We start from the raw sequence: 6883 nt of genomic DNA, 5'->3' as shown, positions 1-6883 counted from the left end.
AAATTTATTAACTGTCTTCAATTTTCCCTTTGAAACTCATATATATTAAATATTCTTTTTCCTTCCCATCAAATTGTCTAAAGAACATAAGCCGAAAAAAAAAATTAATGACGAATTCTAACGATCTACATTTAAAATAGATAACAGGTAAAGATAAAGATTGAAATAGACACAGACAGAGAGATAGAGAGAGAGAGAGAGAGAGAGAGAGAGAGATAGAGAGAGAGAGAGAGAGGCATCGAAAAGTCTTCATTATCGTTTTCCCCTGGTTTCATAAAAAAAAATTCTAATTGCAACATCAAAGAAGAATATCTTTTGTCCCTTTGCATTCTCGGTGCATTGAGAAAATCGCGAGAGTCGAGTCGTCTGGAATTTCTGAAAGGCTTCTAATTGTTCCGTGGCCGGTTGCTCGCGCACGTCTCTGGTTTAGAAAGAGAAAAAGAATGAGAGAATGAGAGAAAATGAGAGAATGAGAGAGAGAGATATTCCTTTCTTTCGAGAGAAATGGAGTGGTTTTCAAACACGAACGTGAACAGTTTTCTGCGGCTGGGTGACGCGGATATCCGTAAGCACAATGAGAGGGTCTATCTTCTATCCCTTTTCAACGATCCACGGATCTAGGGATCTATACGATATATATACACGTTTCTATATATACTATATATATATATATATATATAGTTATATATGTAACATATATATATATAGGAGAGAAAGAGAGGAAGGAAGGAAGGCACGCATCGAAAGGAGGTGAAGAGGGGGAGCAGAGAAGGATGAACGTAGATTCCTCATGAATGGTACGTTGACCAGCAGTTGAGTTCTTGCTGACATCTCGTTTTCTACTATTCGCCACTGATTTATATTCATCTTTTTTGCTACGTTTCCATTATATTAGAATCTCTTTGGTTTGTAATGTTTAAATTATTGTTATTATTATTTAATTGATCGCGATTAACGATTTACGAATTTTTAATAGATTTATACAAAAAAAAAAAAAGAGTTTCTCTCGGTGATATATTAAATATTATATTTATGTTTTATTTTTATAATCTTAACATAAATAAATATTATTCAAAGACTTTTGATACGATAGAAAAATTTTATCTTTTCAGTTGGTCTTAACAATATCCACATTATTTATTTATTAAACGAATGTTTTTCTACTACAAACAAAATATTTCAATAAATTGAAATACAAATTTCTAAGTGTGCAATTTTAAATGTAAAAAAATAAAAAAAGAAAAAACAAACAAACAAACAAAAAGTGTTGTTTAGCCTAAAAAATGTTTGGATAAAGAATAATTTTCGATGCACCCGGTAAAAATTTCGATGGAAAAATATTTTCGTTCAGTATTCTTTTAACAATGTTCTCCTTGGTCCTTGATCCTGCTTATAGGGGAAAAAAAAGAGAAAAAAATACGTTAGAAGAAAAATTGGTAAGCGTGAGTGTCTTCCGCGTGGTTGCACCCACCTTATGGTGCAATGAACAATAGATCTGTTAGATCGAGTTCGATACGTTCGACGCCTGGCGTGTGCCGACAAAGTAACGAACAAATGTGTGTTCTCGAAGAATAAACGAGAGCCTGGCCAATAAGATCGTAGCAGATGGTGGCAGATCAGCTGCAACGTTACGAGTTCCAAAGAAAAATCGATTACCAACGATACCTTTTAAACGTTCAGATCTATTTTCAGATAATATTTCAAATAATACAATACGATGATCATTGATCACAATGTTATGATAAAAATATATTGTATATATATATATTTTTTTTTTATATTTAAATAAGAAGATTATCGGAAGTTATTAGATTTACTTAGATTAATTTTTGATAAATCTTCATTGACAGAATTTTATTATTGAGCTATATATTTGATAAAATAAAAATAAAACAATTATGCGAGCAAGTATATCTCAATTGTTTTATAAATATATATAATATAAAAATAATATATATTTATACAGTATATTCTATAACTGACGATGATACAATCGAGCAAGGTGTGATAATTCCATATGGAAAAACTAAATCAAAACTGTATACGTATTATTACATAATATCAAATAATAATAAAAATATTGTATATATATATTGCAATTTCGTTTTTTTTACAAATACGCGTATAAATTGTACGCACGATCAATATCATACACATTTAAAATACATAAATATTGTTGAATATGGTACGTATTAATCAATGATCATTACTATAAATATATAATAAATGTGAGAATGTGTGAGAAAGTATCCGACACCTTAGAGAAAACCAATAATTGGTTGACACGTTATGCACATATGTATCTACTCAGAGTGCTTACCGTTAACCTTGATAAAGGTCTCAAGAGAAATCTTATGCATTTTTGCATAATAAATGTCGATCGAGTCGACTCATAAAACGCGTTAAAGTAAATACGATTCCACGAACGTTTATCTTCGAGTCGGTCACGAGCGAATTTATTCTCGCGATGTTCGATGGGAGAATTCGATGTGGTATATTTTTTTTCTTTTTTTTTTAACGAGCTTGCTGAAAGAAAGATAGAATGAAACAGAAAGAGAGAGAGAGAGAGAGAAAAGGATCGATAACGATCTCACTATCGGGAATACGTACGAGCTGATTCTCGATCGCTATACTCTCTTCCTTATAGTCATCGTTTCACACATAGCTTCTTCGTAAATCCACACCGTTCGTACCGTTAATTCCGATATAAGAATTTAAGGAATTTCGTGATACTTCCTCCTTTTCTGTGTGTTTTTTTATATATATACGTCGAAAGTACCGAGCATAATTATTTCTTAAAATCGTAAAAATATTTATCACTTAATTAGTGATATTCGTTTAATAATATATATATGTATATCTAATCATTAAATAAATTTATAATCGAGACAATATCAATTGGAAATAATTAAACGTAAACATTTCTTATGCATTTTTTCAACAACGTCTCGAGACAAAATTTAATTTATGTTTCCGTGTTGAAAATAAAATTATTATTACAATACGTAACGTGATTAAATCGAGTTTAAAAATAAAAAATCAAATAATCAAGAACGTGTCTATTTCGTATTATAATATATTTAGATTTAATGTCATAGAAAAAGATCGATATAAAGTATACTAATTTATTCAGTCGGTCGATTTCGTGGTTAAATTGCGTAAAATAAGGATGAGGGCTAAGAGGTATTTTTTTCCTAGTTGAAGGAAGAGCAGCAAGGGAAAAGGTATACTGCATATCTCACAGAGCAAGGTGAGTTCCTTAGTTTATTTTTTCTATCTTTTCTTTTTTCTCGTCCGAGGTGCTGCTGCTGCTGCTGCTGCGTCTGTAGAAGATCCCATGGATCTGACATAAGATGGATATCGTATTTCCTATAATGCATAGCCGGCAGTATCGTGAATTCTGCACAACTCGCGTTGAATCGTGCACGAATAAGCTGCCGTTTCGCATAAGTTATCATCGGAAAACCTAAAATGGGATAATAATCAATCGGAAGAATCAGCGAGAAATTTTTTTCTTTCGTTTTGTTTATGTTTCAACGTATCATTCATATGGGACAATAGGTGCAATATAATAAGTTCACCTACAACGGGAATTAAATAATTCGTTTCACGTTACATGGGAATCGTGTTAAGTCAAACAATATGATTGGACAGGATGGAAAAAAAAAAAAAAAAAAGAAAAAAGAATTCAATGATACCGTGTTACAATTTTCTCATCAACGTGTTTTATCCGAATCGTGTTTTATAAGAGAATCGAATGCACGTATATATAATACGAATTGGCAAATAATTTCTCTTCATAAAATTGTCATTTAATTCCAACGCTATCGTGGATCGAAAGAAGGACAAGAAGAAACAAAAAAAAAAGCCAAAAATAGAATTTTAATATTTGTTTCTTTCCCCGCTCCCCCCTTCCCTATTGGTAAAATGAAAAAAGGAAGAAAAATATTCAAGGAAAATAATGTTACCGGTTAGACTAAAATTCTACGTTCGTTCGTTCGAAGGTAGTAGGAATTGGAAGGGTGGGTAGGAGGGAGGGTCCGTGCATTTGCATAGATTTTCTCTTCGACTGGGAAAACTTTGGTCCAATGTAAACATTCGGGGCATCCGTCTCTATCGCAACAGAAACACGTTTCGTACCGTTCCGTTCCGTTCGTGTGCCGTCTGGATCGATGAATGAGTAAGTTCCTTGTTCACGTATAGAGAGAAAACAGAAAGAGATAGATAGAGAGAGAGAGAGAGAGAGAGAGAGAGAGACAGAGGAAGATGAAAAGGGAGAGGGAGGAGTTGTCCGCAAAGCTTGGAAATTCGTCCTGGACAAGCGCCAGACGGGATTTAACTCATGCAAATTCATGCGACGTGCGCGTGCTTATTAGAAAGAGAAAGAAAATATCTTATGTAGTTGAGAGAATGACAGAGAGAGAGAGAGAGAGAGAGAGAGAGAGAGAGAGAGAAAGAACAAAAGAGGAAAAAAGAAAATACTTGGAGAGGAACAAAAAATATTTAAAAAATAGGAAGAAAAATAAATAAAGAGAAAGAAAGGAAGAAAGAAAGAAAGAAAGAGAAAAGTCGCATTATTCGCACCGATAATCAAGATTGTACGAGTCGTTGAGCTTTGCAAGGGAAAAAGTAAAAAACAGAAAAGATAAAAAATGAGAAAAAGAGAGAGAGAGAGGGCATATATGAAACTCGAAGAGGAAAACGAGTAGGTCCGTGATTTCAATTTTAAATTCGACTCGATGAGGAAGAAGAAGAAGAGGAAGAGGTGATGGTGATGGTGGTGGTGATGGTGGTGGTGGAGGTGGTGGAGAAGGGAGAACGAACGCTTCAAAAGTTCGAACGGCCATTGTGAACCAAGCTCATACGTATGTGCATGCCTATCGGGCCGACTGTTCATGGAGAGAAACCTCTTCGTGGTGGTTCTTCGAGGTATTACCTCTGGAATCCAGCCACGAATCGGGAGGAATCGGAATGCAACGAGCCACTGGGAAACGACGTTGCTCGCTCGGAAAATCGCATCCGTGTATCGGCGAAAACTTCTATCTCTTCTCTACCTATCTCTATCTCTATTTCTCTCTCTTTCGGGTTGTTGTGTATCCTTTGGGACACCCTAATGAAACCACTGTAGTTGTATATATGTATATATGTATACTAGGTGAAACATTTAAAACAGGTTACGCGAATAATTTGATCGCTATTGGAGATAGAAAGAAATTAGCTGAAACTAAAGTTACTATTTCGTTTTTTATCCTGACATTATTATTTCATTACTTTTCTTATTTTTATTTCACATCGTGACAATGCATAAAAGTAAATGGTAATAATTGTAAGAAAAATTTCGGCGTAGTATACGTTGTGTGTACGCGTCGTTATTAATTAGTATTTTAAAAAATGTATATCGTTGTGTTTAACAAATATGATTGATATGATATTATGCTATTCTCGAAATCATATAAGTTTTGTCCAACAAATTTAATTCTTTCTTTTTTTCAATAACAATCTAATTACTTTTTTGTTCTTTGGCCAGTTTTAAATGACTCACCTGGAATTTATAAAGTAGTCAGAGAGAGAGAGAGAGAGTGGTTCAATTTAATATAGATAGTTTTTAAAAAATATTTTAGTTCTATTAGGTCGAACTTTGGCGAATTCTCACAAACTTTCCTCTATTTCTCGATAGAAAATGAACCAAAAAAAGTTTAATTTTAACGAACTTACTAATCTCTGAGTAATAATAGAGCAAACATTTCTACTATAATCTTATATTAAGAGATAAGTTTTGAAGAAGAAGAAGAATAAAAAGAAAAAGAAGTAAAAGTTTTATCGAACATTTAATCTATGATCGTTATCAGAGATAAATCTTTTTTCTTTTCTTTTGATCTTATTATAAAGACGAAAATGAGAGAATGAGAGAATGAGAGAAAGAAGGTGAAAGAGAAGAAGATTAAAAGTAACATTTCCTCTTGAGATCTCAATTTCCTTCATCAATATTCTCGTAATCGTTCTTCGCACGCGTTCAATAACGATTCGTGTGAGAATGAACGTAATTACTCGAAAGATTCTTGCATGTTGAAGATCAAAACATCACGAAGATCGGGGGAGGTGGGGGGACTCTTTTTGTCGATCTCTCAAACGAGAAGGAAGAGGAATCAGAACTCGAATTACGTGGAATTAAAGTCGGAACTAATTATCTCGCGGGATCAGATAAAGACAGAGAAAAACCTGTTTGCTACTTTAGCGTCCTTGCGATATCGGGAAAAGATATAAGTAAATGAGAAATTACAAGTGTGGATGAGAATGTTACACAGTAGTTTCCTATTTATTTTATTATTTCTTATTCTTTGATTTTCTCTTTTTATCATTTACAGAAATAATTTCTTTATCGCGATTCTATCTCAATTAAATGAATTTTAATAATTAGACCATTTCTTTGTGCGTGAAATATATAATATAATATTTTCGTTGTAAATTAGAAAATATTTGTCCTATATTTTCTTTTTCTTTTTTTTTCCTAATAAATTTGCATAATACTTAGCGAATTAGGTAACTATGATAATTATCGATACGTAGGTGTGTGTGTATTTTGCCAAAGAAATAATATTTATTTATTTATTCGCGCGTTATTTTCAATTTGTCCTTGAAAATATATATATATTTCTTTTGAATGTTTTATCAAAGAAACGAGCATATTTTTTAAGAATATTTTGAAAGAAGAGAGAATTATCTTGATTATGTAAATTAAACGTTAAGAGTAAGGAAAGAGAAAAAAAAAAAAAAAAAAGAACGGACGTATATCTCGAAAAGGAGTAGTGCCGATTCTTCGATTCATATCGCCCACAATCGCCATGGAATCCAAGAATTGCGAGCCGAGTCGTGCACGTATTTC

This window comes from Polistes canadensis, unplaced genomic scaffold (genome assembly GCF_001313835.1).
Source record: "Polistes canadensis isolate GaletaPanama2010 unplaced genomic scaffold, ASM131383v1 scaffold_147, whole genome shotgun sequence".
Taxonomy (NCBI): Eukaryota; Metazoa; Arthropoda; class Insecta; order Hymenoptera; family Vespidae; genus Polistes; species Polistes canadensis.
Note: the sequence above shows the minus strand (reverse complement) of the source record.